Source organism: Myodes glareolus, chromosome 10, assembly GCF_982192425.1.
Source record: "Myodes glareolus chromosome 10, mMyoGla1.1, whole genome shotgun sequence".
NCBI classification, from domain to species: domain Eukaryota; kingdom Metazoa; phylum Chordata; class Mammalia; order Rodentia; family Cricetidae; genus Myodes; species Myodes glareolus.
In genome coordinates, this window is record NC_142035.1 from 40,578,566 (window position 1) to 40,598,654 (window position 20,089).

At 36.8% G+C, this 20,089-nt stretch overlaps 1 pseudogene; it reads left to right on the forward strand.

The window, feature by feature from the left end:
• Positions 1 to 1,037: 1,037 nt before the first annotated feature.
• Positions 1,038 to 14,537, forward strand: LOC125413866 (calcineurin B homologous protein 1 pseudogene; annotated as a pseudogene).
• The last annotated feature ends 5,552 nt before the right edge of the window (positions 14,538 to 20,089 follow it).

Here is a 20,089-nt window from a genome sequence, read left to right on the forward strand (position 1 = left end):
TCATTTTAGATTGTCACCTATTTCCCTTGGGCTGTACCCTTCATGAGCTCTGAAATCTACTATATCTTGCTTAACCTTGCATAATGGCCAGTCATCATTTTTCTATTGTAAATTAAAATGTGGAACAAATTTAAGAGAGAAAGAAAGAAAAGAGAGAAAAAGAAATCATTTGTCTTCATGTTTTAGTTATGTTTCGTGCATGAATTTCCTGTTCATAATTGTTTTGTATTTCAAAATGATGGTTAGCCCAGCCCAGTTTTAAATTAGTCCAACTTAGCTCTCTAAATAGAAAACCCTTCTTTCCCAAAAGTACCGGAGGAAAGTCCCAGCCTAGCTGTCAGTGAAATGGATTGTATATGAGCTAGTACTGGAGATGGTAGTAGTGGAAAGATTCCAAATCCACAAGAGAAAACCGGACTCACTCAAATGATGATACAGAGCTAAGGGAGGAAACTCCCAAAAGGAAGGGAAATAGAAAATGAAGTCCATGTAGGAAAGGCATCAGTGACTCCTTAATACTTAGCACATTGGTGTCTAACTTTTGCCAGATAACAATAATTAAATGAATAACACGGATCAGACTATGATGATGCTGTATACCAATGATAAAAAGACGAGGCATTATGTCTGGATGAGTGAATGTGACCGTAAATCTCATGTCCAGCATTTACTATCTATTAACCATTGCAAAGTAGTTTGGTTTTTCTGGATTTTTGCATTGGTTTGTATAGTGGTCCCTAACAAGTGATTTTGTGTGACACATGTATTAGCAGTGTAATTTGATTGCATGACACAGTCCAAACCCACAGATTTCTTTAACTCCCTCCTGTTCCTTTCTTCCAAATTTGGCCTTATATGTCCATTCCTTTCTTCATTTTTGTTTGAGATGAGATTTATAGTGATTCAAATTCAAGTATGGTTTTCCTATTGCAATGCAAACATCTGTACCTGCATATCAAGCAGGAGAGAATGAGACACAGAGAGAGAGAGAGAAAGGAGGAGAGGGAGAGACAGAGGAGTTTAAGAAAAGTGGAGAAATGTCGGTTCTGAATGAGTCAAGCGAGGTTGATGGGTGTAACACATGCCCACCTTTCTACACCGCCCAGAGGAACCTTGAGCCAGTAATATCCTCTCTATTCAGCTCACACCTGGTTCTCAGGGAACTATACCTCAGACTTAGCACAATGAACTTGTTTGTATTGTTCTGTGCTATTTCTTCCTGCCCTCACCTGAAACCGCATTTCAATCAATTGCTAATGTCAGCGTGGGAGTCCTAATCCTCCTTTAGCTACAGCAAGTCACCACATCTCCTCGGGTCAGGGAAGGACTTTGAGTGTTAGAGAGAGCAAAACTGAAATCCAGACAGTTTTCTGTTTTCTCGCAGGCGATGAGAGAGATCCAAACAATAAATCTCAAAATAATACCTCCCTTCTCCTCCAGAGGAGTCATCGGCTCTACAGCTATCACCTCTGCAAGTCCTGAAGGTCTGTGAAACTAATGTCCTCTCCTTTGCAAAAGACCTTTCTTCACAGCCCATCATAATCTAACCTAACACCATAGCCTTCATGTTTATGTTTGAAAATGAAGTGGGTGTTGGTGCACGAATGCTGGAGCTGTGTCAAACATGGGAGGCAAGTTTCTGAGCAACGTTGTCAAATGAGCCACCTTGAAAATAGTCACTGATCTGGAAAAGAGCTTCCCGTAGAAACATCAACAATGCCTAGAGAGGAAAGAAACCACCATGGGATTCCCAAGTGACAAGGTTTAGGAGGACTCCCAAAAGTACAGAGATAGAATGCTTCTAGGTTTATGAAGTATTTTTGTAACTTAATGTCCATGAATCAGGTAGAGTGTGGTTCAGAGCTGATTTTTATAACCATCTGCCAATATATCCCCAATATTGTGGGTGTAACAAGTTCTTACCTCACTTACCTCAAGCTCCCTTTGGTGGCTACTGTCATCCATCCCAAAGTACTTAACACAGAATGCACTTATGTTAGTTCAGATCGAGTTCAGGACAGCTAGGACTTCTACACAGAGACACCCGCTCTTGAAAAGCAAACAAACAAAAACAAACAAACAAACAAAAAACAGTGATTTTAATTTTCATCAGTCTTTGCCAGATTGTATCGGCCACTTCTGAATATTTGAATACTGATTCCAAGATAGATGGCCTAGACCTGATTATCATTTGCGAGTTAGTTAAAATATGAAAAACAACATGCATTTATATTTTAAAAAGTGCATATTCCAAAGCACTTTGTTTACATATGCATTGTAACATTCAATATAGAAAATTGCTCACCTTCTCCTCTCTCTATCTCCATCTATCGCTGGATGAAGGTTCTATGGTGATATTCAAGATATTCATCAGTATGGCTATGGGACAAGGCCAGTTCAGGCACTCCCTCCTCTGCTGCCCAAGGACCTAGCTGGGGACATCCCCTTGAACACCTGGGAACCCCTCTAGAGCCAAGTCTCTTGCCAACCCTAAAATGGCTCCTTTAATTAAGATATTTTCTTCCCTCAGTTAGTGAAGGTCACATTTATTCTCCCCACAGTTTACAGTAAGCATGGGTAAAAGGGGCAATTTTGATTGGGTAATACATGATTCTCAGAAGACATAAGTCTAAAGATCAGCAAGGCTAAGAGTATTATATTCTTCCCAACCCAGCTAATATCACTAGCTCATTTACTAATGTCTCACTGGTCAGAACCAATCACATGGTTGAGCTGGGAGAGAGAGTGAGACAACAATGTAAGGCTGTATCTCTTAGCTGCCTGATGCCAGAACAACATCACAGCCATAAAAAGGTGTGGCCCCAAATGACACTACCTGGACCTCAAGTTACCAAGGGGAGGAGAGACACCCAAGAATGCTGCCCCCAAAGCATCAGACTGTGAAGCCAGAAGGAAGCAAGCCTTAGAAGAGTCAATCCTTGGACTTTGACTCTCCTTTTCTGTTGTAGTACTAGTTTTCACTTACTGATTGTAGCCCCAGCCTACACATGCCTATTTGTATAGATACAGAATCATATTTCTTTCTTTTGCACTTTTTTTCTAGGCTGCTGCATGCCTTTGTAAACAACTTGGCGTCTTCTGGTTTATATGTATCTTTATTGCCGTTATCTCCCTCAGCAAAACCACCCTTAGAGTAAAAAAGTTCACACTCAGAGAATGTGTGATGAAGTCTTGGTCGGCTACCTCATGGTGTGTGTGATTCTGAAAGTTCTTCAGCCTCCTTAAGAAATGTCTTCTAGAAAATTGAGTCAGAAACAGATGTGGTGCCCCGAGGGCTATAGAAAGCACATGACAATGTGCTTTATATTGCTATTGTATGACAACGTTGTGAATCGTTTTTAGACTATGAAATACCTTGTAAATACTAATGATGTTATTAGTATTCATTGACTCTTGCAAAACCAAACTGAAAATAAATACCAGAGCTTTTTTATAGTGTCTGCTAACTTACCCTGATATCATTTATATTCATGCTTCCTGCATTTGAGCAATGATTTTACACCTAGAATTTCAACTGAGCTCTTGCACTAAGTTCCCCTCCCTGAAAATGTCCCTAGCTGCCTTCCTGAGCCTGAGAGGTTCTTTCATATTGAGGCTGTTTGTCCAGATTATCTTCAGCAACTCCATCGCCAACTACCTATGCATCCCGCCATAACAAATCTCCCGGGCTTCTCAGACCTACGTCTGCACAGGCCTTCCCCTAGGACTGGAATCTCCCCGTTCCTGTGCCAGGCCACCTGCAGCTCTTCAGACAGAAGGCAAGCTGATCCTGAGCATTAGACTGGCCTCCAACCTTGGGTGTTTGGGAAAGCCTCAGCCCTCTCCCAGCCTTCAGGCGGAGTTAGTCATTCTCTTCCTGGGCTGGAACAGCCTTTCGAATTCTTCTTCTAATACTTCATTTATTTTGTTTACATGTCTGTCTCCCCAGCAAGATGCTGAGCTCTTGGAGACAAAATTGTGCTAGCCATCTCCACCCACAGCCCAGTGTCTGGAATGTTAACAAAGGGTTTTGTGCAGAGATACGTGGTAGACTACATTGACTAAACCTAAAGTCTCTTGAAGAGTGTTTGAGTAATATGTGAAATTATATAATAATAACAATGTAAATTTATATGGTGTGTGTGTTTTTTGAATTTTGAATTTTGGGGAACAAACCAGGGCCTTGCACATGCTAGACAAGTACCCCACATAGTCAACCCTAATCTATTTTTTGAAATGCAGTTTTCCCCTCCAGATTACTGGTGATTTTTGCATAAGGCTTTTAAACTTTAGCATTTATATCACCTGTGAGGAACTGACAGAAATACATTCATAAGGAATGTCAGTCTTTGAGGGGCAGAACCAAGCCTCTTTTTCCAGAGGTTCCCACTCCCCAGGTGATTCTGATGCATATCAAAGATTGAAACCCATCACAATAAACCAATGGAGTTAGAAATTGCTAGGTGCAGTTGTTTCAAAAAGTCCTTACTGTCAAAGGGTGTAGGAACAAAAGCGCCCATTCAGAGAGCTGGGAGCCCCCTCTCCAGCTGGCCTCAGATGTCTGGGATGCTCCCTGGAGAGTTAGTGCTGCCTTCCTTATCGTTGGGTAGAGCCTTTGATCAGGAGCTTCTTCATTCTGGCCCATTCTTCACTTCAAAGCTGGGAAACTGGATCAGTCCCTCTCTTTTCCCCTTCACTGAGGGTCCAGCTAGACCCACAGGTGGGCCAGCCACAGGGAAACCTGTGCAGACAGGCTTCAGCCCTCATAGAGGCCAGGAGAAAAGCTTTTGTGGGACACTCCTGTCTGATTTTCTCTTCACACAACTGGTGCCAGGGGAGGAAACCTGAGCTTGTTCTAAGTCTACCATGTGGGTGTGGAGTAACCACAGTTCAAGACGAACAGTTCTGTGATGTTCCATCTCCTAATCCTTGGGACAAGGCTTCCAGGTTAGGCTCCAAAAGTCCTTTAAAGAAAAGAATTCCCTCCAGGTTCCAGTAGAAATCTTCTTTTATCTGGGCATTAAAGTTAGCTCCCAGGTGAAACTTCACATAATGGAAGAGGAGAGATGATCTGGCCTGTGGATACAAGAATGCAAGAAATCCCATTTACTTCGCAAGTTATTTCATTTTGGGAAACTGACATATGCTCCTATGAGATGTATTTTCAGACCCAGGGTATTTTTCCCAGTAATCCCCTTTCATTTCTTCTCTCAAATGTAATGGTTTTTTAAATGTACTAAGAAAGACTACAACTTCAAAAGTCATTTGTATAATTCACTAAGTATGTATACAAATGAGAATGTCATTTTAAAAATATATAGCTTATGAAGATTTTGCTTATCACCATAGATCCTTCATCTGATGATGGATGGCGATACAGATGGAGACCCACATTGGAGCACCGGACTGAGCCCCCCATGGTCCAAATGAGGGGCAGAAAAAGGAAGAACATGAAAAAAACTCAGGACCGCGAGGGGCGCGATCACCCACTGATACAAGGGGACTGATCTAATGAGAGTTCACCAAGGCCAGTTGGACTGGGACTGAACGAGTATGTGATCCAACCAGATTTTCTGAATATGGCCGGATCTCTGAATGTGGCTGGTCCGGAGCCTTTCTGAAAAGCCACTGACAATGACACTGGGACTTGTTTCCTCTGCATAGGCTGGATTTTTGGGATCCAGTCTGTTCGGATACTCACCTTCAGGGACCTGGAAGGAGTGGGGAGGAACTTGAACTTCCCACAGGGCTGGAAGCCCTGACTGCTCTTAGGGATAAAGAGGGAGGAGGAGGGGGAGGGGGGAGTGGGAGGGTGTTGGGAGGAGGGGCGGAAATGAAAACTTTCATAATTTAATAAACTTAAAATATATATATATATATATATATATATATAGCTTACACATCTTTTTATTTGCTCAGGAAAATATATACTTCTGTGCTTTTCTCTGCAGAATTAAGCAGTCTATATTTAGAGCATTCTCATAACCACAAAAGAAAACTTATATTCATGAAAAGCCATTCCCCATCATTCACCCCATGCACAGATCTGTGAAATACTTACTTTCCATCTCTACAGATTTACATATTTTGGGCATTTTACATAAATAAAATCATAAAGTATGTGGTCTTGAACAATTTTCTTATTTTTATATAACATCTATCACTCTCTACTTCCTCTTCAGGGCTAAACATCTCAGAGTATAGCTCTAATTACTTGATTGTGCATTCACTCAATAACGAAAACTTTGTTTCTATTTTGAAATAGTATTAAATCTACTGTGAATATTTGTTTATAAATATGGGTATGTACATACACTTTTATTTCATTTCTAAGAACGGAATTGGTACAATAAACTTGGCTTAGTCATCAAAGTGTTTGCCATTCAAGCATAAGATACTGAGTTCAGATCCTGGATATGCACATAAACTCCAGGAATGGTGACACGTGTCTGAAACCCCAGTGTTGAGCAGGTAAAGACTGACAATTCCCTATATCCCCTAGAGCTCACTGGCCAAGCAGTCTAACACCATGGATTACTTCCAGGTTCAGGGAAAAAGTCTGCCTCAAAAAAGTGGAGGGTAATGAAGGAAGACCCTTGATTGTCAACTACTGACCTCTATACTCACACAATATTCATACACACACACACACACACACACACACACACACACACACACACATTTGCTCAGTGTTGTGATTTGAATAAGTCTGCTGAATAAGAAGTACTCCCCAATGGGCTCATGCATTTGAATATTTTGTCTCCAGTTGGTGATGCTATTTGGGAAGGTTACGAGATGATGACAAGGAAGAACCTTGCTGGAGGACATATTCCATGAGATTTATAACCTTTCCCCTCTCCTTCTCCTATTCTATTTCTGGTATGCAAATGAACTGTGGTTAGGCCTTCTGTCCACCAACTTTGCCTCATGGTCCTACTGTTATGCCATCTTGACCACAAAAACCTTATTCTCTCAGGATATGTAAGACAAAACAAGTCCCTTTTTCCCCTGGGAGGGTTGTGTCAGGGTATTATAACACACCAAGAGAAACGTAATTAATATGTGATGTTATACAGTAACTGTATGATTAATATTTTCAGAGACTACATAATTATTTCACACTATTTCTACTCTCATCAAAGTTTGATGAGCATTCTAATTTCTCTGTATCACACCACCATCTTGCTAATTACAGCTAGTCTAGCTGCTGCACACTGGCAGCTCATGAAGTTTGATTTGCATTTTGCTCAGAACTAATGACACTGAGGGTTTGTGCAACCATTGCTGCCCATCTGTGTATCTGCTTCGAACAGATATCTACACAAATTCTTTGCCCACTTTTTAAGCCGAATAGTTTAAATTTTCATGAAAAAAAATCTACAATATATTTATACATTGTATGTACATGCCTTTCATAAAATGTATAATTGGCAAGTCTTTTCTTCTAGACTGTCAATTGGCATTGCCAATTGACAAACTCACAGTGTAGTTTGTAGTAAGAAAATTTTAAATTTTGATGATATCAAATTTCTCTTTCTCGTGTGCTTTTGATGTCATATTTGAGAAATTATGTCTTAATCTGATCAATATTTGCTTTTGTTTTTCTTTAAGAGTTCTGAAATTTTTGATGAATTATATGGCCACTGTAGTTTATCTTCTAATTATGGTGTGAGTTGGGGTCCTCAGTGATTATCTTGTGTGATGTGCTAGCTTCACTTGATTGAACGACTTCCCTTTTATCATTTTCCTCTGCAATCACTTCTTGTAACGATTAAAGTTTGTGTTTGGATTCGGTTCAGTTTTACTGATCTATGGATATCCTTATACTACTATTACTTGGCTTTTGTTGATATTCATAAATGTTAGTTTTTCTTAATATCCTTATTTGAAATCATTGTTTTGCTATTCCAAAAGATTTCCATTTTAATGTAAATCTTGTGATCAACTGAATGATTTCAGGGATTTTTACAGAGCTTACTTTGAATCTGTACATAAATTTGGGTAGCCTTGCTACCTTAACAAGAGCTAAGTTTTCCAACATTTGAACATATCTTTCCAACATCGATATTTTGAGGTTATGCATGAAAATATATTACATTTACTTTATTAAGTTTATTCCTAATTGTTTCATATTATTTTAAATGAGATTTTTTTCTTTTTATAGTTCCACTTTTGAATTATGTATTATATCAACAAGTAAGGTACAATAACAAAGTTATTTCTTATTGAGCAAATTTTTGTACTGTATGTCTTTTTAGAAAATATTTCATCTGTTATCTAGCTTGTTTTCATACTATTTTTGACTTTGTTCTGTTTTATTTCTATATTTGCAGTTTTTTGTAGCAAAGTCTCACTCGCCTAGACTTTGGAACCTGATGTTCTCATACTTCAGCTCATACTGTTAAAGTACAGGTATGTGTTTCCATGTCTCCTCTATTGTTTTCTTTATGTGGTTTGGGTTCTGTATGTTTTTGAATATCATTAGACTCTTATCAGATTATGTATGGTTTCCAAATATTTTTGTTCATTCCACAGACTGTCTCTCTACTCATTGAGCAGTAGTCTTCTTACTTTGTTAGGATACATTTTTGGTTCATTGTATTCCCTAAAAAATAACTGCTGAGTAGTAACAGTTATTTTTCAAAAATTCAAAAATCTCTAAATTTTTCAAAAGTTTTTTACAGTATTAATTCTATCTTTTAAGTCTAATATTCCCTTAGGGCTTATTTTTATATGTAAGGAAAATGTCTAATCTAATTCTCAAGCATGTACATTCATGTTGTCCTCAAACTATTTATTAAGCAAGCTGACCATTGCTTTGCAATTGCTCTTAGCATCTTTATTCAAAAACCTATTGAATGAAAATATATATTTATGTTGGGTTTTCTTCTATGGGCTAATATGGTTTTGATTTCATGCAATACCATGCTGTTTAGATTATTATGGCTTTGCAATATGTCCTGAACGAAGGGCATACAATATCTCCAGTTTTGTTCTTTTTTATCAAGATCAGTGACTTTGCTTGTTTGTTCCACAAATATTTTGGTAATAATTTCTATTTATAATATAATATATATAATACATATGTAGGCATATGTTAAGTATATATATATATACATACACACACATGCACACACATACATACATACATACATGCATACACACATTGACAAGTTGGCTCAGCAGATAAAATACCATCAAATCTGATAATCTCATTTTAATCCCTCAGTCCCATGTAGTACAAGAAAATAATTGATATTCACAAATAAACTATCCTCTGTCTGTTATGGGATTAGTCTCTTGTATACTGTAAAGATTTGTCACTCATATTAGTCTAATAAAACACGATTGACCAGTAGCCAGACAGAAAGTTGAGGTGGGGTGACCAGATTAAGAGAATTCTGGGAAGAGAAAAGGTAGAGAGTCAGTCACCCAAAATTCCTCTGCAACATTGGAGCACCTATCTTTGGCCTACAATCCTAGCATATTCAACAGACATTTCTGTGAAGCAGGATACTCTTAAGGCTATTTCTCCTTGTCTTGACAGTGTTTGGCAGTCACTTTCTTTTGTGTCCTGCTTGTCCAATTAGGACAGCATACTGTCAGCAGACAAGGCAAGAGCATTTTCTTTTATTCCACAAAGAAAGTGAACTTCATGTGGAGTTTCTTCAGTACCCATTATCTTCTCTGAAGTAGAATGGTGCTGCTAGGAGCAAACATGCCTCATTTTCATAAAAAAGAGTCTGTCATTAAAACATCTTAAATGCTGTATTCTATAAATCTCTGAAGTGTTTGAAGGTGACCTGTCTATTTTAGATATTTTATTTATTTTATCTATTTTATATTTTATCTTATTTATTTATATTTTATCTATTTTACATAGACATGTCACCTTGTTAGACCTTGGAAACATACCTAATGTGATTACAAGTTTAATTGTAATAGGTGACTAACTACTAACTTGCATTTCCTTATTATCCTAAACAGTTGATACTAATAACTTTCAAAGACTACAAACTTGCATTACATTGATAATGATTGCATTACATTACATTGACCTGTGTAGATATAGTACCTTGAACAAGATTAGAAACAAACATACAGTATGTTTTAACAAAATAATCTCAAATTTGTATCAATATACAAAATTTGTATATAATATATAAAAGTTCAATTAAATGTAAAACATTTATAAGAGGTAGTTGCTTTCTAAAAGTTGATTCAATAATCTACCTTTTTATTTCATCATATCTATATTCTCCCTTTTTCCATTTCAAAACAAGAACCTTAAATCTAATTTCCTTTGTTTACCAGTCATACACAGAGGGAGCAAGATGAGAATGCTTCACTGAGAAAAGGTACTAAGCCATGTGGCTAAACATAGAAAGAAAATATGGGTTAATTTAAGATGTAAGAGCCAGTTACTAATAAGCCTGGGCTAATAGGCTACACAGTTTATAATTACTATAAGCATCTGTGGGTTTCTTTGGGATTGAATGGCTGTGGGACTGGGCAGATCTTAAACATCTATGTACATATATCCTCCAAGTACATAGTGTAGCGTACAATCATGCTATTGCATGTACATGTATGCATGCACTTATACCTACACCCTCACTTATATATACTAAGTGAATAAATGTAACAAAAAATTTTAATATGCCAGTATAATTTGATTGGGATTGTAATGAATGTTAAGTGGAAATTTTTGTCTGTATCCTTGTTTCAGTTCTTAAACACAGGGCAGCTTTGATGTATTTGGATCTTCTTCAATTGTTTAACATTTGAACATTCTTTCATCATTGTTTAACATTTTTCACTGCTCATGTCTCCCATTCCTTGCTTAAACTTATTTCTAAGTCTTTGTATGAAGTTGCAAAGTGGGATTGTTTTATTCATTTCTTTACCATGCTCACTGTTAGTGCGCAAAAATACTATTGATTTTTAAGTGCTGAATCCACATCTGCAGCTTTACTGGGTTTATTTATTGTTTATAATTGCTTTGATGAAGTCTTTATGGGTTTCTACATATAATACTGTCAAATGCTATTATAGAGAGTTTAAACCCCAGGAACTAAGGTTTTTTGGAAACTTGATCTATATTTATGCAGTCTAGAATGTGTGTTCAAATAAAGATAGATTCAGATGGAAATGATGGCTATCATATTGAATAAAATAGCCAGACCAGAAAAGAAAAACATTGCATCTTTATCACATGTGGAATATAAATTTAAAACTGTGTTTGTGTGTATGTCATGCATATGTATATATATATATATGTATATATCATATATGTCACATATATCATCAACAAAAAAAGTAGTAAAGGTACTCTATGTGAAGGGAAAGGGCTCTCTAAAAAGAGAAGGGATAAGAGAGAGTAATCAGGAGAAATAAAAGACAAATACCATGCTAGTTTATCATACAAGTTTTTAACACATATACACATATGATATAAAAGCAAAATAAGGAAAATCAATAAGAAGAGAGGTCAAGTTGGGACAAATAAGAGTAATAAAGATTTAAATATAAGCCAAACAAAATAATACATATATATGGATGTCAGAATAAAACCCATTATTTTGTATTTAATAAAGAAGTAACAAAGGTTTCCAACATATGCATGAAATAGTAATTTTAAATTTAAATTAAAAATACAAATTAAATATTTATTTCCCACCAGCCACATTTTTAACAGCTGATAGCAATATGAATTTCAGTGGTCGTAGCTGTACTGGTTCTAATAGCTCTGAAATCTTTCTCATGTGCCCTGAGTGTCTCACCAATGTCATCTCAAAATCTATTTGTGAATTTAAATCCTCAAGTCCACTCCAGACCTCCCACATCAGAGTCAGTATTCTACAAACTTTAAATGTGCATACATGAAATTTCAAGAAATACTGTCTCCCAGGGCAGTTATGATCAGGTGGCGATGTCAACTACCTGATTGACAGTTCAATAAATAACTTACCAATAAATCATCATGAAAAAAAATGAAAAGTATATGTATATAGTTTAAGTATATAAATGCATATATATGATATATATATATATATCCTACAAAGTTTGACCTTGCTTCTTGTTTGATCAGACAATGGATTACCTTTCCTAATAAATCTACTTATCCTGATGTTTCCACTCATAAATCCAACACAACCCAAATATAGGGAAAAATATCCTTGAGTATATTAGTTCAGAATTTTATTTAATAAATAAAAGGTACAATTGGTTCGGTGGGAGCCAAATCAGAGTTTAGATAAAGCCTCTAATATATGGGTGCTTTAATTGCTTCATTGATTTAATTTACCCCTGTATTCTTAACTCCATTTTTCTGGACAAAGGGGTATCTTTTCCAATGTAAGGAGAGAAAATAGAATGGAGAATAATGCAAGGTGGCTTTTGTGTTGAGCTCTCCTGTGCTTGTGAGCCATGATGAATGGCAGCTTCAATTTCATGTTGAAAACTAAGTTTCATGCTCTACTTTCAGTTGTCTGTATGAACCTTGAAAGATAAAACTTAGAGCTCTGAAATTTACTGTAAAATGTGATGAGTTTACAAATTCAATATAGTCATGTTTTCAATACTTGATTAATTTTAAAAAAACTCACAGTTACTTAAAAGTAAGCTAAAATTTGTTTAGTTTAATTTTAGCACAGTGAAACCATTTTCTCTCCAAATAATACATACCTTGAGATTGAGAAATTTCCAGATACCCAAGATGGGTGTTAGGTAGTGTTCTTGACATTGGGTGATATCTTTGCCATTCAAATTAACTGAGGTGTAAACTACAGTAATTCTGAACATTCTTAGAAATTTCTAGCATGACACTTTTACATGCAAGTGATCAGAAGTTACCAACTCTGTTAAATTTGGTGATTTTCATAGCATTGTGTCTATTCTAACTAAATATCCAAGTTAATTTATCCATACAAATTGTCAGAACTACAGAAAGATGAAAAGATATAAAAGTTTAGGGAATACCTAAGCCATAATTTATTAATGTTATTGTAAGTTACACTGGGTAGCTTATGGTACAACTGAATTCCAAGTTCTAGTTCAAAGACTTAGAGAATGGCTGAAAGAACTTAATCATGCCAAATTTTTGTTAAAGTTTATGATGATTCTGTTGTCCTCTCCTTTCTGAAACCAACATGAAAATTCTATCAGCAACTACATTAATAATATAAAATTATATCTCCAGTGAAACTGAAAGGCAATAGAGTCCCAAAGCACATGCGTATGAAAGAAGCATTGACAGGCAGCAAAAATAACGAGCTGGAGCAAAAGCTAAAATTAGAAAAAAAGAATAACTCTGAATAAAATAATTATTTACACACAGTATCTACAAATATAAAAACCACCATGAAGATCTGTCTTCTATAAGGTGCAACTAAGTTTGACTACTTCCTAAGCCTTGTCTGGCACTGTGATATAGCAAATAAGGTGTATGGAAATGAGTACCAGACATGAGTACCCATCATATGTAAAGCTCCCTGCCCCTAACAACAAATGCAGTTATATGCCAAGGTAAAGGAAACATAACCAGAAACTCTGATAATGACAATAAAAAGAACATTCTAAGTCAGACTGGTCTCAAACACACACACACACACACACACACACACACACACACACACACACACACACACACAAATCATGCCTGCATGCACAGTAGAAGGAGGGCAGTTTTAATCCAAATTTATATGTACAACCCTTCCACTCTCTGAGTGTATGTGTTTATCACCACCACCACCACCAACAACAACAACAACAACAACACCATGAGTAATCCACAAAAGAAAGATATTATGAGAGAGGGAGAGTTATCCAAAAGACAACTTTTCTGAGGCTATTTATTATGCGGAGGTAAATAAGAACAGCTACTGAATTTACAAAACACAAAAGATAGAATTTAAAATACAAAAACCTCTTCTCCGTCCCTTTTCCTCCTGTTGTTTTGGCACTGTTGCTCTGGAAGGAACGCATGGCATGATTATGGTGTCTCAAGCCTCCTTTGCAGGACAGCGAGCTTAAGGTCAAGAAGGAGACTGGCTTTTCCCACAGTCAGATCATCCACCTATACAGCTGGTTCACCAGCCTGGACAAAGGGGAGAATGGGACTCTAAGGTAAGACGATTTCCAGAGGATTCCAGAACTTGCCATCAGTCCACTGGACGACAGGATCGTTAATGTCTCCTCTTTAGAGAGGGAGGACAAAGTAAATTACAATGATTCTTGAGAACTTTGGCTCATTTGTGACCCATTGAAGATAATGAAAGAGCAAAGATGTGTATGAAAACTAGCCACTCAAGAGCTGAAGCAATATACTGCACCTTGCTTTCAGACTATATGATTTGGATAAGGATGACAAGATCTTCCATGATGAACAGTTACAGTTCCACAAACGGTTGGGGTAAATATCTCAAATAAGCAGCTGGGCATCATTGCAAACAGGACCAGATCAGAATAGGGATTGTGCCACATCTTTTATGGAATCTATAAAGGCTTTGGAGGAATCTATATTATGGAATCTATAAAGGTTTTGGTTTTTAGTCCAAAGCATTAAATATATTGTCTCATGAGTGTCCCAGTCACGTGAATTTCCCAGCTTCTTGTGTAGACAACAGCAGATGTCTTAGTATTCATAGAGCCTGGCACTGATGGCACTAATGTCACCAACTAAGGAGACATTAGAAGTCTTTGAATGACCCAGCTTAACTTTTCTGCCAATATCAAGTTTAGTTTCCACTTCACAGTATCAGACTGTATCTGTCCTATCTGTATGGACCTGCTCTTTGCTGGCATTCTCTGCAGTTGCTTACTTACTCAGGAAAGAAATTGCTTTTAAAAGTCCAAACAAACAAAACCACTACAAAGGGGATGGGTAAAGTTGAAGAAGTCCAAACAAACAAAACCACTACAAAGCGGATGGGTACAGAAGAATAAATGGCCAGTGTTGCAAGGAGGGGCTGCTTGTTTGTCCTGGCCGCCTGGCTAGCTTAGCCCCAAAATAAAACAGAGAAACTGCATTAATTAAACCACTGCTTGGTCCATTAGCTCAAGTTTTATTGGCTAATTTTAACATCCTAATTTAAGCGATTTTTATTTTCTGTGTGGCAGTGGCTTACCGGGTAAAATTTCCAGCGTGTGTCTCTGACAGATCCATGTCATCTCTCTGACTCTGCTTTCTTCCTCCCAGAATTAAGTTCTGTCTTCTTCACCTACCTCAGTTCCGCCCTATCAAGGGCCCAAAGCAGTTTCTTTATTAACAAATGAAAGCAACCCAAAGGCAGAAGGACCTTCTATACCAGGCTGGAGTCTACCTGAATTGGGGAGTTCTTTATAAATATTGGTCTGACTTCATGATCAAATGATGTAATATAAGAATTTTATAAAAGTGAAGAATTATCTGATATTAATCTGTTTGAAGAGTACTTGTTCAGGTGGAAGCTCCACATTAGTCCTCCCCCCCATCACCTCTCTCTCTCCAACTGCCCCATCTCAGAAAGCCCACCTTTGGTGGCTTCTTCCCCAGAGATGCTCAAGACCACACCTATAGGATATTTAAACTATCCTCTCAAGACCAGTCATGAGAATTTTTTGGTCTCTTCTCCCCATCTTCTCTCTGGGACCCAAGAATCTCCTGGGAGCATCTTACCAATAAATCTGGAATTTTAACTTTTAATTCAGTTTGAATTAAATTACTGCATTGGAGAGACTTAGCATCTGGGTACAGAAACTTTTCACTACCTAAGAGGCTCTCTCTTTCTTTTTTTTTTTACATATTTAAAGTTTTTAAAGTTATGCTCCCCTGGATGTTCAGCAAACTAAATCTATAATTGTAACTTACTATCTCATTAAAATTGTATTTCTTAATCCATCAATGAATTAATTGTGGGTAAAATAAAAACATAAAATAATGAAAATGTAACTATCTACTAACATTCCTTAAAGCCTGCTCAACAATCCCAAACTGCACCCTGCTTCTGGGCCCCATAACCCAGGCTACTACTTTAAAAGAAGTCTTTGGCTTTACCAGAGGCCAGGCAGGATCAAGGAACCTCACATAAGACACTGCCCACCAACTGCTAACACTTCTTCAAATCTGTCAATAATCCCAGACTGCAACCCCTCCTTTGGGCTCCATAATATGATCCACAGCCCCAGCAGTCTTTCGGGAGACCAACTGGTCCTATGATTCTTAGGTAAGACACTGCCCACTGTCCACAAAACTGCTTTGAAGCCTTCTCAACAATCACAAACTGCATACCCTCTGCTCCTCAACCTCTCACACCTAGCTCCATATCCTGATCTTCAACTTTGGAAGAAGACTTCTGTTTTACCAGAGACCAGGCATAGTCTAGGGAACACTGGTCTACAACTTTAGAAGAAGACTTCAGCTTTTTTGGAGCACAGGCCCGATCTGGAGATCCCAGCATTGGAAACTGTACTAGAAGTCAGGCTTGTCCTGGAGAACCCAGAGGGCAGATCAGGTCTAGGGACATAAATCTGCACCCCTTTTCCTAGGCTTCATACCCTGGTATACAACTTCAGAAGATTTCATCTTTACCAGTGGCCAGATCAGATTTAGGGACCCCTAGCTGCCAAACCCCACAGGTGACACCCTACTTGACATGAAGATATGCTAGTCACCAGAGTCCTTGGTCATTTAGGCCAGAAGAACTGACAGGAAAGAGAAATCAAGGAACAAACTCTAGGAAGTTAACTACACCCACAAAAACTCAGGCAATAGGTAATTGCCAGAAAATTCTCACACCAGAAAAGCCAACACACACTACCACCACCAATAAGAAAATAATAGGAATTAGCAATCATTAGTTATTAATATACCTCAATATCAATGGACTCAATTTTCCAATAGAAAGACACAGGCTAATGGATTAGATATGAAAACAGGATCCATCATTCTGTTGTATAGGAGAAATACTCCTCAACATCTGAGGTAGATATTACCTCAAATTACATCAGAGTGAAGTGTTAGGAAAAGGTTTTCCAATCAAATGGACCTAAAAAGCAAACTGGGGTAGGTAGGTGCCATAATATTTAAAAAATAGACTTCCCACCAAAATTAATTAAAAGAGATGGAGATGGCATTTCATATTCATCAAAGGAAAATGTTTAACAAGATGATGCCTCGATTCTGAACGTCTGTGCCACAAATGTAAGAACACTCACATTTGTAAAAGAATAGTTACTAAAGCTTAAATCACACATGGAACCCCACACAATAATAGTGGGAATCTTTAACTCAGCACTCACACCAATGGACAGGTCACCAGCTGCCAAAACTGTAGCCACATAGCTTAGCAGTTTAAAGGCTCATGAGGTCAGAAAAGGATAGTTACAGAATAAAGACATATTTGGAAAAAAAATTTATAAACAAGTTACAGTGTGTTTAAAAATGTGCGTGGTCTTAAGAAAACACTACAGGCAGTCACAGAAAAAAAACTAATTTAAAAATAGTAAAGTCTTTAAAGAGAGAGAAAAAGTAATATAAAAGAGACACAAAATGATGGAAAATACACAGCGAGTCTGGATCCTATACTATTGTGTTGGTTTTGAATTTTTTGAATGCTGATAAGCAAAGGACAGCTGCTAAGAGACACAGGCTTAAAAGAGGGACTGCTGAAATAAACCAGCCTAGATGTCTTAAGAATGATTTAATTTTCAAATGGATCTCAAAAGATACATTTCTTTGGAGAAGATGTTTTGCTTTCATTTCCATGAGAAACAAGAGACTGTGGTTTTATTCCAGATTAATATGAATCAGGTTTGGTCAGGGAGAAACCTTCTTAATCTTGCTTGATCTATATCAACAAAATGTTACAGCAAGTTTTCCCAAAATATGACGATTATCTCAGTTTCCACAGCAACTCCTAAAGATGTCCTTGCTCACAAACAACAGGAAGCAGTCTAGAGAAGATGATGCACACATTCCCAAGAAATAGGGTGAGAGGTTGTTGGTATTTTGATGGATTATGAAAGTTTATTATCATTTTGGAGAATATAAGGATATAGAATAAAAAGACAACTATTAATCTCGGATATTTTGCACTTACATGGATTTTGGTATATTGATACAAATCTAAAGTTAGTTTTCTTATACTGCATATACATTTCTACTCTTGGTTGGGATTTTGTGCTTATGCAACCCAGTTAAAATGCAATGTATAATTAAGAAATGAGGTTAGAATTAATTTATGTAATCAAGCTTGTAGTCACATTAGTTATGCTTTCAATGCTAAACAGGTATATTTTAGACAGATAGATGATTTTTTTCAAACACTTCAAAGACCTACAGAATATGACATTTAAGGTGTTTAATAACCTAAGGATTTTCATGACAATAAGACACATCTGTTTCTGTCATCACTAATTTACTTTATAAAATGATAATGGGCTTTGAATAAACTCTGTATGGGTTTGCTTTCAATATAGCAAGACTAACCATTTGTGCAAGAAACTGTTCTCACCTTGACTGCTGAAAGTATGCTGTAAAACTGGACAATCAGTACACAAGGAGGAATACTGTTGAATTTTACTAAGACAAGGCAGGAAACTGTTTTCAGATTCCTGCTTCATAGAAGAGTCTGCCAGATATTCTGCAGGTCACAGGAAAGCAACTGAAGGACTTTGCCAATACTAGTCTGGACAGTCTTTCAAATTTCCTATTTCACTGAATGGTTTGCCAGATATTCTAGACTTATAGGCTGAAGATAGATGCCCAAATGTTGCAGAGGAACTTTGGACGAATATCCAGGCAACCAGATGTCTTTTTTGATAGGTAATATTACATCCATTTGGGATCTTTGATGGAGTTAAAACTAAATATTTAGAGTTATAGTTTTCCTTAGTTATGATAGAAAGTAAATTAGATATAAAACTTTGGAATCACTAATATAAGAAAGATAATAGTTTATTTTCTCTGCATTTGCTATATAAAAATGGACTAAACATTGTAAATGTAATACTTACTTGATATCTGTTTTCATTTTATATAGTTTTACTATGTTAAAATAAAAAAATAAAATAAAATACTATCTTATTTTTATTTAGACAAAAGAGGGAAATGTTGTACAATATTAGTTTAAGATGTGTTATATTCATTTATGCTGTGGAATATTTGTTTAATAATGCAAAGATGTGCTGCATTCCTTTATGTTGCATTTGTTTAACTCTGTGAGGCTGTGTTACTTTGCCTGCCTAAAACACCTGATTAGTCTATTAAAAAGTTGAACAGTCAATAGTCAGGCAGGAGAGAGAAATAATTGGGACTGACAGGCAGAGAGAATAAATAGGGGGAGAAGTCTAGGCTAGAGATAAGAGGAAAGAGAAAAGGAGGAGAAGAGCAAGCCAAGGGCCAGTTACTCAGCCACAAAACCAGCCAGGGAGTAAGAAGGGAAGAAAAACATACAGAATAAAGAAAGATAAAAGAAGAGAGACAAAACATAGAAGAAGAGAAATGTATTAATTTAAGCTAGAAAAGTTGACTAGAAACAAAACAAGCTAAGGCCAGGCATTCATAAGTAAGAATAAGTCTTCATATATTTATTTGTGAACTGGGCAGCAAGTCCCCACAGAGTAAAAACAAAACTAAACTAAACTAAACTAAACTAAACTACATTATCCTGGGTTGCCTTGCCTATCCTTAATTAGAGAGGTGCTTAGTCTTAGTGCAACTTGATATGCCATGTTCTGTAGATATTCATGGGAAACCTGCCCTTTTCTAAACAGAAACAGAGGGGTAGTGGATTGGAGGATGAAAACAGAGGGGGTGGAGAGGGAGTGGGAGAAGAGAAGAGGGGGAAAACTGTTCCTGATGTAAAATAAATACTTTTATTTAAAAAGGGAAAATGTAAAAGAGAAAAATGTAAAACACAAACAAATCAGAATTTATAATCTGACAAATTTTAAAAGAAACCAAATACATCTTCTAAATATATCTAGAATCTTCACAGCATAATGATAAAATGTAAAAGAAAGATTTATTCTTAAAACTTAGTAAACTTTCAGGTAACAAATTATTCTAGCTTTTCTTCTATTGCTGTGATAAAATATTTCAACCCAA